Source organism: Notothenia rossii, assembly GCF_949606895.1.
Source record: "Notothenia rossii genome assembly, chromosome: 10".
NCBI classification, from domain to species: domain Eukaryota; kingdom Metazoa; phylum Chordata; class Actinopteri; order Perciformes; family Nototheniidae; genus Notothenia; species Notothenia rossii.
The window spans coordinates 2,176,624-2,190,889 of record NC_136908.1 but is presented as its reverse complement, the minus strand read 5'-3'; the positions used below and the strand labels follow the sequence as shown (position 1 = coordinate 2,190,889).

The 14,266-nt window shown below is 42.8% G+C and overlaps 1 protein-coding gene across 1 annotated transcript in view; it reads left to right on the top strand.

The window, feature by feature from the left end:
- The first annotated feature begins 1,065 nt into the window (after nucleotides 1–1,065).
- LOC307022899 (retinoic acid receptor beta-like) overlaps nucleotides 1,066–14,266 on the top strand; it is a 205,629-nt gene continuing 192,428 nt past the window's right edge. Inside the window, exon 1 of the mRNA XM_079655808.1 lies at nucleotides 1,066–1,171. The gene's annotated coding sequence lies outside the window, so the exon portion shown is untranslated. The remainder of the gene's footprint in view (nucleotides 1,172–14,266) is intronic.

Sequence of the window (14,266 nt, the reverse complement as noted above, 5' to 3'; positions counted from 1 at the left end):
ACATATAGACCAAATGTTAGGAAATGCATGTGTCTGTAATAAGAAGATGAATCCACAAGGATGTCAGCAGTCTTGTGGGAGCCATCAGGGAAGTAGTATGATGAGAGTCAGGCAGGACTGCAGAGACAGGTTCAGCCACGACTCAAAGTCCAGAACTCAGGAGAGGATCCAGGACTCAGGACTCAGGATGCCAGCGTAGATAGGCACCAAAAAACAAGTACCTTAAGTACAGTATAGGTGGTCTAGGTCATTTTGGAGAAACCAGCTTGAGTTCGCTAGAATTTGAAAATACGCAACCGGAAAAAATCTGCCTCTTCCTTTAGACTTCCTTACAGAGCCCCTCCTCCAACACACACGAACGCGCACATGACCAATGAGGGCACGAGATAAGTTTGTGCACAGATGGAAGATTGGTCGTGCTTTTTACAGCGCCACGGCTTCCACAGATGATATTTTCTATGGATTTATTGTCAAAGCATTTAATGTATTCATTGCTATCGGGATGTTAAGAGCATTCCATGGAATATAACAACAAGTGTTTCTGAAGTGAATTACCTACCCCACCTTTAAGTAAATGTACTTCATAACTTTACACCATTGATTAAAACAAGGTTTCGCGCATCATTTAAAAAATAAAGAGTAGAAGATAAACAAATATAAAATGTTTTCTGTCAAAATAGAAAATGAAACTAAAAAGTTGAACATTTACTATCTGACAAATAAACACTTTGAGGAGTCAGATTACAGCTAACACATTTTAAAAGTAGGATGTGATGTACATTAAGTGTGCAAGGAATGGCAAACATGAATATGAAATGTGAAGAAAGTTAATAAATGCATATATTACATTAGTAAGAGAATAATAATAAAAACAAAGAGTCAGTGAGTGCCATGCTGCAGCGGGGGCGCGCACGTCACAGATAACAGTGCGCTCTGTCTGTCTGCTGCGGGAGCGCGCCCCGGGTCGGGTACCCTGTGCCAAAAGGACTTCACCTCCTCCCCTCCTCACCTCCTGCCTCCTCGCCTCCTCTTCCCTCCTCCTCCTCCTCCTCCTCAGCAGGAGACACCACGCGCCTCTCTCTGCTCTTCATTCAGCTAAAGGTTAAGCTGCTGCGCGTCAGCGAGGATTCAGAGAGATCAGGATGTCAGGAGCAGATGCGGGTTGTTGCGGGTGAGTTAACGCATGAAGCTGCGGATGGATGCATGTTATTCTGTGCGGGATTTCAAATGAGAAAAAAAGTTGTTTGATATGGAGATGTGTCACTGAGCTGTCGGTGTGTGGGAGTCGCTCCGTGAAGTGGGTCAAGTGGCGGATTCTGAGAGACTCCTGGCGGGTTGTTTTGGAGCTCGCGCAGACCTCCAGACAGATTCTTGTGTTTTTACTTCTGCTGGTGCTCGTTTGGCTTCATGCACAATATGTGGTGTTTTGGAGGAGTGCGTTGAGGTGATAGTGGTACAGATGAGGGTATTTATTTATTAAAGAAGGGACAATGCACACAATGAGAACTTGAGAGACAGATTTAGCCATAAATACGTTTTTGTAAGTGTCAGGTTGATGGCTTTAATTAAAATAAAACGTGCTAGACTCGAGAGTGAATGTTCTGCCTGTACCTGTTGCAACACAGCTGACCTGGGCAGCATTTGGAAAACATCCAGAAAAAAGTGCACTGATGCATTTGTTGTTCTTGCACTCTGCATAAAGGTGCACATGCAGCATGCACGTGTCTCTAAACTTACACAACACCTTCCATACTTTGCATTTCTTCTACTTCTTGTATCATAAAAATTGATTTAGTTTTTTTTTAAAAGGAGACTTTGGTTTAATGCAAATACACAAGAGCTGGAAGATGAGCACATGTGTTGTTTGCATACAGGATGTCATACACTTACACAACAGCTTGCATTTCTTCAATTCCAAATCATTTAGTTGTACAGCAGAAACATAAGAGCTGGGAAGAGCATGCTTAAAGCAGACAACGCGATATAAATGCATTAAATAAGAAGCAATAACACGAGTGGATCCACACAGAGAGGATTCTCCAGATGTGTTGTTTGCATAGAGGTGCACATCCAGCACATCTTAGAACATTACTGCTTCCTACTTTGCAGTCCTTCGATTTCTTGTGAAACAAAAAGTGATTTCAGTTTAAATAAATGAGAGTTTGGCTTAATGCAGAGACAGAGCTGGAAAATGTATGTTCTACATTTAGCAATATATGCAACACAGTAGAAAATCAGTAAGCAGGAATAATACTGGATCCACACGGAGAGGATTGTTGGAGCTTCGTCCGTCCTCATGAGAGTACCTGAGCGTCTCCTTATCTCCTTATCTCCTTATCTCTTCTCCTCGCTCCTCTCCTCTCTCCTCTCCTCTCTTCTCTCTCCTCTCTCCTCCTCTCTCCTCCTCTCTCCTTCTCTCCTCTCCTCCTCTCCTCTCCTCTCTCTCCTCTCCTCTCCTCTCTCTCCTTTCCTCTCCTCTCTCCTCTCCTCCTTCAGGCTCTGATAGCTCCTCTCTCCTCTCTCCCCTCCCCTCTCCTCTCTCTCCTCTCCTCTCTCCTCTCTCCTCTCTCATCTCTCCTCTCTCCTCTCTCCTCTCTCCTCTCTCCTCTCTCCTCTCCTCTCCTCTCCTCCTTCAGGCTCTGACAGCTCCTCTCCTCTCTCCTCTCTCCTCTCTCCTCTCTCCTCTCTCCTCTCCTCCTTCAGGCTCTGACAGCTCGTCTCCTCTTTCCTCTCTCCTCTCTCCTCTCCTCTCCTCCTTCAGGCTCTGACAGCTCCTCTCCTCTCTCCTCTCTCCTCTCTCCTCTCTCCTCTCCCCTCCCCTCTCCTCTCCTCTCTCCTCTCTCCTCTCTCCTCTCTCCTCTCCTCCTTCAGGCTCTGACAGATCCTCTCCTCTCTCCTCTCTCCTCTCTCCTCTCCTCTCCTCTCTCTCCTCTCCTCTCTCCTCTCTCCTCTCCTCCTTCAGGCTCTGACAGCTCCTCTCCTCTCTCCTCTCTCCTCTCCTCCTTCAGGCTCTGACAGCTCCTCTCCTCTCTCCTCTCTCCTCTCCTCCTTCAGGCTCTGACAGCTCCTCTCTTCTCCTCTCCTCTCCTCTCTCCTCTCTCTCCTCTCTCCTCTCTCCTCTCTCCTCTCTCCTCTCCTCCTTCAAGCTCTGACAGCTCCTCTCCTCTCTCCTCTCTCCTCTCTCCTCTCTCCTCTCTCCTCTCTCCTCTCTCCTCTCCTCCTTCAGGCTCTGACAGCTCCTCTCCTCTCTCCTCTCTCCTCTCCTCCTTCAGGCTCTGACAGCTCCTCTCCTCTCCTCTCCTCTCCTCTCCTCTCCTCTCCTCTCCTCTCCTCTCCTCTCCTCTCCTCTCCTCTCTCCTCTCTCCTCTCTCCTCTCTCCTCTTCTCTCCTCCTCAGAACTCATTATGCCGTTCATGCCTCCAGTTGAAACCCCCTTTGATGTTTCCTTCACGCTGAACTCTGTGCATTGAAACCTCGTCCCTCCAGTATGTTAATGTTTCTCTGATTGACTTCATGCATCTTTTAATGAACCCACTCGTATTCACACCGCGCGGCATTGTCCTCCGTGTGAAAGGCCATCAGCGGGATGGAAGCCATGACAGAATGACACGCTGTCAGCGGGGATCTCAAAGTCAAATGATTGGCTGGTTGGATTTTGTCTGCAACTCTTTTTCCGTGAGAAACCCCCCTCCTCCTCTTCCTCTTCTCTGGATGTGGTGATTAAGACTTCAGCTACACGATGCAATATTAATGACTTAGGAAGATATCAAAGGATGGACCTCGGAGAAGCAATAGCCTGCAGTCAGCCTACATTAATAATCTGCTTAACTCCATCAGCGGCTCCTTTCATGTGGAAACCAAAGCTTTTGAATTATTCCATACATGTTCTGTTTCTCACCATTTAAGTTTCTCAGATGTTTGCATGCTTTTCTTGTTTTAGCAAAAGCTCAGTATCGTCAAATTCTTTTGCAGCATTTTTCCGTCAAATTTGACAACCTTAGAGTACAAGCATGTGAAATGGGATTAGTCATGTGATGACCTCCTGCAGCCAGTAGGTGGCAAAGTGCTCTCAGGGAACAGAGCAGATCCATCACAGCGCTGCTGACTTTCTGAAGGGCAAAGAATCTCTGCTGAGTTTCAAAGACATCGCTGTTGCTTCTCTGTCTCGTCCCATTTAAGTCTTCAGAGGATGAAACTCAGGCCTCTTTAAAAAACACACACACATTCAACCTGATTACAGAGCGAGAGCTTCCTTCACATCGCTGTCGGAGCGAATCGGCTTCAAGTGACTCGACTCTGTCTGAGGGAGAAGCGTTGAATTCTAATTTATGGGAGAGAAATATGAAAAAGTGCACGATGTGGGAGCTCTGATTCTGTGTTTTGAGCGTCATGTGTTTTAAGCCAAAGCTCCACAGGTTGCATTTAAGTTAATTAATTACAAAAGTGACGCCTAAGGTCCGTCCTCCAATTAAAGGAGGGATCAACTTTCATTCTAATTGATAAGAGGTCCTGATAACTCTAAAATAAATCTGTTGCGCAGTGGAGAAGGTATTTTTTGGAGAAATTGATTTTAACAGCTGTTTCCAAGGTCAATCAAAAACTGGCAAGCCTTATTAGACATTCTCTTTTCCAGGAATTAATATTATTCTTAGTTAAGCTTGTAGTTGTGTCTGTTATAATGGCTCATTGTGAACGCTTGGTGCGTGGGAACATCGCAAAATAGAAATAAATCTTGTCAGGAAGTCATTCTTAGATAAATTGTATTAAAACAAATCAGATTAGATACAAAAATGGATTAATTGGTGTGAGTAAATTGGTAAGAAAAACAAAATGTATTTCATTTAAAGTAATATAAATTACATTTAATCTAAAAAACAATAAGAAATACTCCCAAATAAAAATGTTAATTTGTAAAATGCAGAAATAATAAACCCAGTCGTGTCACTTTAAAAATATTTTTTTTATAGTGACTCATTCTCGTGCAACACAAACACACAGGTCGAATGTAAGTACATTCACAGTTTGCACTGTAGAGGGATCCATACAAGTGTGTATATCTAAGCGTTAACATATCATTTGGACATTATGCAATTAATAATAAGTACTATATGTATAATCTGAATCATGTAATTGAAAATACTACGATAACACGGTGCTGGCTGTCTGCGAGGAGGTGACAGCTGCAGCCTGCTGAACAAATCCTGCAGAAAATAAATCCTCCCCTCCAAACATCTGCAGAGGAGGAGGAGGAGGAGGAGGAGAAGGAGGAGGAGGAGGAGGAGGAGGAGTGTCAGGGACCACATATGATGTCAAAGGGAGATTGACTCCTAATGATGAACACATGAAGTAGACAGTCAGGCACAGCGGTACAGTGGAGTTCCCTTAAATACCAGGAGGGAAAAGCCCTGGTGAAATCAGTGCTTTGCTTTAGGGAACACAACCCCAAACTTTGGCAGTGAAACCACATTGTTAGTCACAGCCAGACAGTCCAGCAGTAGACTCGATGTATTCGTGTGTGCAAGTTACAGAAGCTAAACGGCTTGTTTTATTCCTGCATAATTCTACTTTTTAATCAATGAGTTTGAACAATCTCAGTGCAAGGTGCAAACTGTCACGATCTGTCTGCGTTGGGTTTTGTCTAGTTTAGATCTGTCTTTGGTTTCCTGTCTGTGTGTTCCCTCCTACCTGTTCCCTCCTATCTGTTCCCTCCTACCTGTTCCCTCCTATCTGTTCCCTCCTATCTGTTCCCTCCTACCTGTTCCCTCCTACCTGTTCCCTCCTACCTGTTCCCTCCTACCTGTTCCCTCCTGTCTGTTCCCTCCTGTCTGTTCCCTCCTACCTGTTCCCTCCTATCTGTTCCCTCCTGTTCCCTCATACCTGTTCCCTCCTATCTGTTCCCTCCTATCTGTTCCCTCCTACCTGTTCCCTCCTATCTGTTCCCTCCTATCTGTTCCCTCCTATCTGTTCCCTCCTACCTGTTCCCTCCTATCTGTTCCCTCCTGTCTGTTCCCTCCTACCTGTTCCCTCCTATCTGTTCCCTCCTGTTCCCTCATACCTGTTCCCTCCTATCTGTTCCCTCCTATCTGTTCCCTCCTACCTGTTCCCTCCTATCTGTTCCCTCCTATCTGTTCCCTCCTATCTGTTCCCTCCTACCTGTTCCCTCCTGTCTGTTCCCTCCTATCTGTTCCCTCCTGTTCCCTCATATCTGTTCCCTCCTATCTGTTCCCTCCTATCTGTTCCCTCCTACCTGTTCCCTCCTATCTGTTCCCTCCTATCTGTTCCCTCCTATCTGTTCCCTCCTATCTGTTCCCTCCTATCTGTTCCCTCCTATCTGTTCCCTCCTACCTGTTCCCTCCTATCTGTTCCCTCCTGTCTGTTCCCTCCTATCTGTTCCCTCCTGTTCCCTCATACCTGTTCCCTCCTATCTGTTCCCTCCTATCTGTTCCCTCCTACCTGTTCCCTCCTATCTGTTCCCTCCTATCTGTTCCCTCCTGTTCCCTCCTACCTGTTCCCTCCTACCTGTTCCCTCCTATCTGTTCCCTCCTATCTGTTCCCTCCTGTTCCCTCCTACCTGTTCCCTCCTATCTGTTCCCTCCTACCTGTTCCCTCCTACCTGTTCCCTCCTATCTGTTCTCTCCTACCTGTTCCCTCCTACCTGTTCCCTCCTACTTGTTCCCTCCTGCCTGTTCCCTCCTACCTGTTCCCTCCTACCTGTTCCCTCCTACCTGTTCCCTCCTATCTGTTCCCTCCTACCTGTTCCCTCCTACATGTTCCCTCCTACCTGTTCCCTCCTACCTGTTCCCTCCTACCTGTTCCCTCCTACCTGTTCCCTCCTACCTGTTCCCTCCTACCTGTTCCCTCCTACCTGTTCCCTCCTACCTGTTCCCTCCTATCTGTTCCCTCCTATCTGTTCCCTCCTACCTGTTCCCTCCTGCCTGTTCCCTCCTGCCTGTTCCCTCCTACCTGTTCCCTCCTACCTGTTCCCTCCTACCTGTTCCCTCCTATCTGTTCCCTCCTATCTGTTCCCTCCTACCTGTTCCCTCCTACCTGTTCCCTCCTATCTGTTCCCTCCTACCTGTTCCCTCCTACCTGTTCCCTCCTACCTGTTCCCTCCTATCTGTTCCCTCCTACCTGTTCCCTCCTACCTGTTCCCTCCTACCTGTTCCCTCCTACCTGTTCCCTCCTACCTGTTCCCTCCTATCTGTTCCCTCCTACCTTTTCCCTCCTACCTGTTCCCTCCTACCTGTTCCCTCCTATCTGTTCCCTCCTATCTGTTCCCTCCTACCTGTTCCCTCCTATCTGTTCCCTCCTATCTGTTCCCTCCTACCTTTTCCCTCCTACCTTTTCCCTCCTACCTGTTCCCTCCTACCTGTTCCCTCCTATCTGTTCCCTCCTACCTGTTCCCTCCTATCTGTTCCCTCCTATCTGTTCCCTCCTACCTGTTTCCTGATTGTGTTCACCTGGTGCCCCTGTGTTTTCTCCTCCCTCCTCACCTGTCTCTTGTTTCCTTGATTAGTCCTGTGTGTATTTAAGTTCTTGTTTTTCTGTCTGTCTTGGTTGGTTCATTATTTGTCGTTCATGTCTCCCTTCATGTTGGTCATAGTCACCTTTTGTTTGGATGCTACTTCGTACCTGTTCATGGATTCTTGTTTTTTCAGCTTTTGAAAATAAAGCTCGCCTTTTGTTTCCTTTTGAAACCTGCTTCCTCCTCAATCTGCATTTGGGTCATATTTTTCCCCAACCGTAACACAAACTAAGGTCACAGACTTGTTGAGGTCACGATGCTCAAAGGTTAGGTTTTTTAGGGGAAATGTAGTGATCTTAGACACCTCATGGCAGCTACAAGCCATATTCTCAAACCTTTGTATTGATTTCTTTACCAGCATAAACCTAAAACCCACATCAGACTCCTTACCATGGAAGCATTACACATACTTGTGCATCTAAATATTGCTGTAGCTACTTTAGGCTGTAAGTCTAAACATTTCAGGCTTTTTCAACACCACAAAAACTGATGTGCTTCATATATTATCCTGCATGTTGCTGCTATTGGTTGAAACAAACTTTGAACTAATGGCTAATTTCAGCATCCTATCATACAATGAACAAGTTAAAATGCAGGTGTACAAAACCCACAGCGCAGAAAAATGGGATTGTCATTCATTTTGCAGATTTTTGATCATAAACCCAACTATAGGACATATTTTAACCTGTTAATGACACGTTGAGAAATCTTAAAGGATCACTAAGGTTATCACAACTCATCCTGAGGGGAAATGAATGTGTGTACCATAGTTGTTGAGATATAACTGTTTCAACAAAGTGGTGGGCAAATGGACAAACGTCGCTGAAAGACTCGTGAACCAGGACTCAAACTAGACTTTACTTAGGACACTTCAAATAAACCCATCTTACAAAAAACATTACCGATGTTTTGTTACTCAAGATGTTTTGTTCTCGAATGAATGGCAGCTCATTTTGTTTGAGATTAATATTCAATAGAGCCCACCTAAAAATAGCTATGTCCTTTTTAAAGCTTTTGCAGTTTGGACAGAAAGTAGCCTTCAGTGGCTTTCCTCGGGGTTGAACCTTCATTTTGTACCAAATAAACTTTATGAAAGCTTTTCAAATTCCAAACATGACCTTCAAAGTCAAGCAATCAGTGGAAAAATGTACTGAAATACTAAGGGCTTCCAAGAATTGGCCATTTAATGAATCATTTCAAAATGTAATATGTCTTTTTAAAAAAGAGAGGCCACATCCAATACGGGTTTAAGAGCTTCGCCACGCAGTTAGACTTGTTATAATAAGACTGTTGCTAACAAATGTCTAATCAAAATCTTTTATATTTTTAAAAAACAATGTGCAAATTATTAACAAAATGCTTGAATTAAGTTAGCTAGTTCTCAAGCTACTCAACTTTAGCAAGTTACACATCCAGTTAAAGGAATACAAGCCACTTAATGTTAGCTAATAACACGTTTTCAAGCTTCTTAATGTTAGCATGTCAAGCCACTCAGTGCTAGCTTGTGGCGAGTTTTAAAGCTAGGCTACTTAACGTTAGCTAGTCGAACATCAAGTTAAAAGAGTACAAGCCCCATAACATGAGCTAATAACACGATTCTTTACGTTACTGTAGAATGTCTATCCACTCAGTATTATCTAATAACACGTTTTCAAGCTTCTTAACGTTAGCATGTAACATCAAGTACAAATAATAAAAACCACTTCATCTTCAACCCAGTCTCACGGAATTTCGTGTTATACAGTAGTCACAAAATTAATTTAATCTATTGATTCGTGTCTCACAGAATGATTTTAAAAGCAATGTATTTCTATTGGTAGTATGTTTCGTGCCTGCACCACGTCTTTTTGTCCGGTCGGGTCTTGGAAAACCAGAAGCTGTGTGGCTCATAAAAACATTTTCTTACTCAATATCTTACCCTAAGCCTAACCCTTTTATTTTGTATTGTATAAGGTCGGAGTTTTTTGCCGTCCGCGAGGAAAATAAATGGCTCAGAGCCTCAGAATACTGAAACCTTTATTATTTGGTGCAGGCACGAAACATACTTCCAATAGAAATACATTGCTTCTAAAATCGTTCTGTCAGAATACTGAAATCTGTATTTTTTAAAATCTCTTTTTCCTTCAAATTTGTTATTATTTACATTGCTTTTAGAATCGTTCTGTGTGACACGAAAAAAAATGGCGAATCGTGTTGGCGAACACGAATCAATAGATTAATTTCGTAACTGTAACACGAAATGCCGTGAGACTGGGTTGTAATATTAGCTAATAACACATTTTCAAGCGTTTTAAGGTTAGCATGTCAAGCCACTCAGTGTTAGCTTGTGGCGAGTTTTAAAGCTAGGCTACGTAACGTTAGCAAGTAACATGTTTTCAAGTAAAAAGAATACAAGCCACATCATGTAATGTTCGCTAGTAACAAGTTGTCAAGCTACTTAACATTAGCAATTAACACCTTTTCAAGTACAAAAAAAAAAAAAAAAGTTCTCAACTTTGATAGAATTTGTACAAGTTAGCGTACTTAACATTAGAAAGTCATTGGCAAGAATTATTGAAGATAATGATTGTGAGCAAATAAGTTATTTTGTAATGATTAGTGGTTGTAGGTTTAAAAGTCAAACATGTCTTACCTATTGCAGCTTTTCTGATTTACAGGATGGAGCGACACACTGGAAAAAATGATGCTCCAACAACAAGTAAATACATAATAAAAACAAGGTGTTTTCGCTTTTAATAAGTGAATGAATCTGCCAATAGAACAAGTACAAAATGTCTTGGTAAGATTTCTTGAAGTAAAGATGGGATATTTAGATAAATGACATCTTGTATTTAGCTGGAAGAACTTATTTTGAACTATATTTGACCAGAATTAGGGACATTGTTACAAAAAAAGGCAGAAATAATAAGATGTTTTCTGATGTTAGCTGGGGATTTTCTATAAAATAAGATGTTTTTAAGAGACTTGACTTAAAGATGCCTTGTCTAAAAACAAGACTTAAGTTATTAGGTTTGACATCGGGTGTAACGACATATTCTGACTAGAACTTAGACAAATATACTTGGCAAGATTATTTTTTTTGCATTGCAGCTGCTGCCACTTTAACCTCCAATTGTTCTGCCTTCTCTGCCTACAATATAATATGACTATTTAAATGTTTTTGTAAATTAAGTTCTTTACAAATGTGGAAAGTAAGATCATGTAAGATTTGGAAGGATTCTTATTTAATTCAGAAGCTATTGCACCTCCACCTCTGTAATCAGAGACATCGCCCAATACATAATTTACCACTCGACTGACATCTCTGTTTTTGGTGCAGCAACACCTTCAAGCAGTCTTTTTCTAAACTCAAACTCTCACACCTGGCAGGTATATTGCATTTCTTTACGAGTGAAGATACACAGTACGTGATGTGCACTGTAAACTACAATACAATCCACCCATGCATAGTCAATGAATTTGTATTGTAAAAATAAGACATTGTGCATTATGTCCTCCTGCACTTCACATGTATTTGTAATTGGCAGACAGTACCAGCTTCCTCTTTCATTTGATATGGTCACTTTTTAAATAAAACGTATATACTGCTACTTTTGTAACATGACGTAAATATCTACTACTTGTTTTTTTTTACTTATTGTGTGCTTTTGTTACGGGGCCGAAAAGCTTGGGTACCCCGGCAACAATAAAGGATATCTGTAGAAAACAGAAAAGTGGGGCATCAAGAATTATACACAGGATCCGATTGATCGTCTGGATTGCTTCTGAGGAGGGGGCGGAAGTGTCCCCCCTAAGATAACCCAGGTGTCACCGCTCACCTGCCAAAGGTTCCACCTTGGCGCTACTTACTTTCACTGTTTCTCAAACAGTACAGATAAACCATAAAATGATATGAATGTCACCAAAATAAATACAGATAATGTTGGGCTTTTCAAAATTTAATTTTTTATCAAAAATAAATAAAAGTAAATACACAAATAATTGTACAATTTTTGGGGTGTACCACACTTTTATTATTAATAACGTGTTCATACTTAGTTTGTTCCATTCCCCTCACTTCATCTGCTGTTGTGCATTTCCCCTGAATTCTGATTTATACGTGGATGGAAACGTAGCTCCTAATAAGGATATCACAAATAGCAGCCGCTCATGTCTCTATCGTATCATCTGCTACAAGTGATGGTATAATTAAACACGTATGACGAGGGAAGCGGTAAATGAGTAGATGGACCATATAATGTGGAGAGAGTCAAAGAGTGGAGGGGTGGGAAAAGAGAAGACAAGATTATCCAGAAGCCTTTGATGCCGAGTAGCTTTGGGAATCCTGGTGTGCCTTCAGGGGAAAGCTCCTCTCACACAACATCAATAATGAATGAAAGATATCTTGTTCGGTGGAAGACTGAACCTAACTGGCATACTGATTTGTTGCCATGGACCTTATGTAGAAATTGCACCAGTGTGTTTGCTATGCTTCATGAGCCCGATTAAGAGAGGCGTTGAAACAATAACCCAGAAAAGATACAACACTTTCTTCATCTTTTTCTTTCAAATACCTTTTGTCTTTCTTGTTTCATAACTCTGGACGTGTTCCTTTGTTCTCCGTGGCAATGAAAAGAACACCTATAGAATATATTGGAAGTTTTATAGCAAGTTTGTTTAGGCATCTGGTACTGTGCTGTAATTAGAATAAAACGAGTTCTCAAAAAAGCATATGTACATCATTTTCCGACATAAAACAAAGAACTTATATACTAATAAAGAACTGGATTATCTAAAGCCAGTTGAGTAGCACTTGAAATGTTTGGCTCTATGAAACCTGATGAACTTTTATGATTCTGTTTTCTTCAAGGTTGTATGTTCCTGGTCGAACGCACTTATTGTAAGTCTCTTTGGATAAAAGCCTCAGCTAAATGTAATGTAATGTAATAAAACATTAGTGTAAAGAAATACTAATACTACATTTCTGATCCAAAAGATTAAAAGTAAGGAATGTATGTAAGTTATTTGGATTTGGGAGGAAAGAAGTCCACTTTAATATGAAACACATGAACGTTATTCGTCCCAAAGAGGGGAAGTTGACGTAAGCTACAGCAAGTAAAGAGCCAAAGATATCTTAGACGAGGTCCCCTATTATACTGTGTTTCATCAATATATCACAGGTCTCAGATATATCCAGAGCCTGTCTCTGATTGGCTGAAACACCAAACAGATCATTGCAGCATTACCCATAATCCCCTCTGTTTCAGCCCTGTTTCCAAAGTGCTGATTCTCTGTCTGTTACTTTAGATGAAAATAAGGAGCCCCTCCCCACGCCCCTCTGATACCTCATTCACACCAACGCAACTCCGGTTCAAGCTCCGTGCTAGAGCTTTTCAGGTTCAGAACCGGTTCTTCGGCTCCAGCTCTTTTCACACCGCCCAGAGTCTGACTGGTGCTGCGTCATCGCGTCATCGTTTGCGTCATGACGTAACCGTTTGCGTGCCTGCTTCATAAAGCCGAACCGCGCGGAAACCCCTCTTCGGAAGACCAGATTCCCAGTAGGTAGCTGGTCTCTTCAGTGGACCACTGCTGCTTGTTAAGTTTCTCCGTCCTTGTGTACAAACTGGATAAAACGCAGGCTTTTTGTTGTTGTTCAGGAGTTGATCCCGCCCCTGCCCCCGCCTCGACGTAAGCGTGAGGTATGTGGTGCTTTTGCTCTGGCCGGACAATTTTTTGGTGCTCGAAACGAACCGGATTCCGGAGCTAAGAGGCTGCTCCGCTGCGGTGTGAACAGGAAAACCTAGTGCTTTTCAAGCTCCAGCTCCGAACCGGCCCTGAAACACCGTTGGTGTGAATGAGGTATGAGAGAGATTTGGTTACAAAGAACTCAATGGTGCTCTAGGAGTATGTTGATGTAGAAGAGACATGAAAAAGAGGGGACACATGTTGATGTAGAAGAGACATGGAGAAGAGGGGACACATGTTGATGTAGAAGAGACATGAAGAAGAGGGGACACATGTTGATGTAGAAGACACATGAAGAAGAGGGGACACATGTTGATGTAGGAGAGACATGAAGAAGAGGGGACACATGTTGATGTAGGAGAGACATGAAGAAGAGGGGACACATGTTGATGTAGGAGAGACATGAAGAAGAGGGGACACATGTTGATGTAGGAGAGACACGAAGAAGAGGGGACACATGTTGATGTAGAAGAGACATGAAGAAGAGGGGACACATGTTGATGTAGAAGAGACATGAAGAAGAGGGGACACATGTTGATATAGAAGAGACATGAAGAAGAGGGGACACATGTTGATGTAGAAGAGACATGAAGAAGAGGGGACACATGTTGATGTAGAAGAGACATGAAGAAGAGGGGACACATGTTGATGTAGAAGAGACATGGAGAAGAGGGGACACATGTTGATATAGAAGAGACATGAAGAAGAGGGGACACATGTTGATGTAGAAGAGACATGAAGAAGAGGGGACACATGTTGATGTAGAAGAAAGATGAAGAAGAGGGGACACATGTTGATGTAGAAGAGACATGAAGAAGAGGGGACACATGTTGATGTAGAAGGGACATGAAGAAGAGAGGACACATGTTGATGTAGAAGAGACATGAAGAAGAGGGGACACATGTTGATGTAGAAGAGACATGAAGAAGAGGGGACACATGTTGATGTAGAAGAGACTTGAAGAAGAGGGGACACATGTTGATGTAGAAGAGACATGAAGAAGAGGGGACACATGTT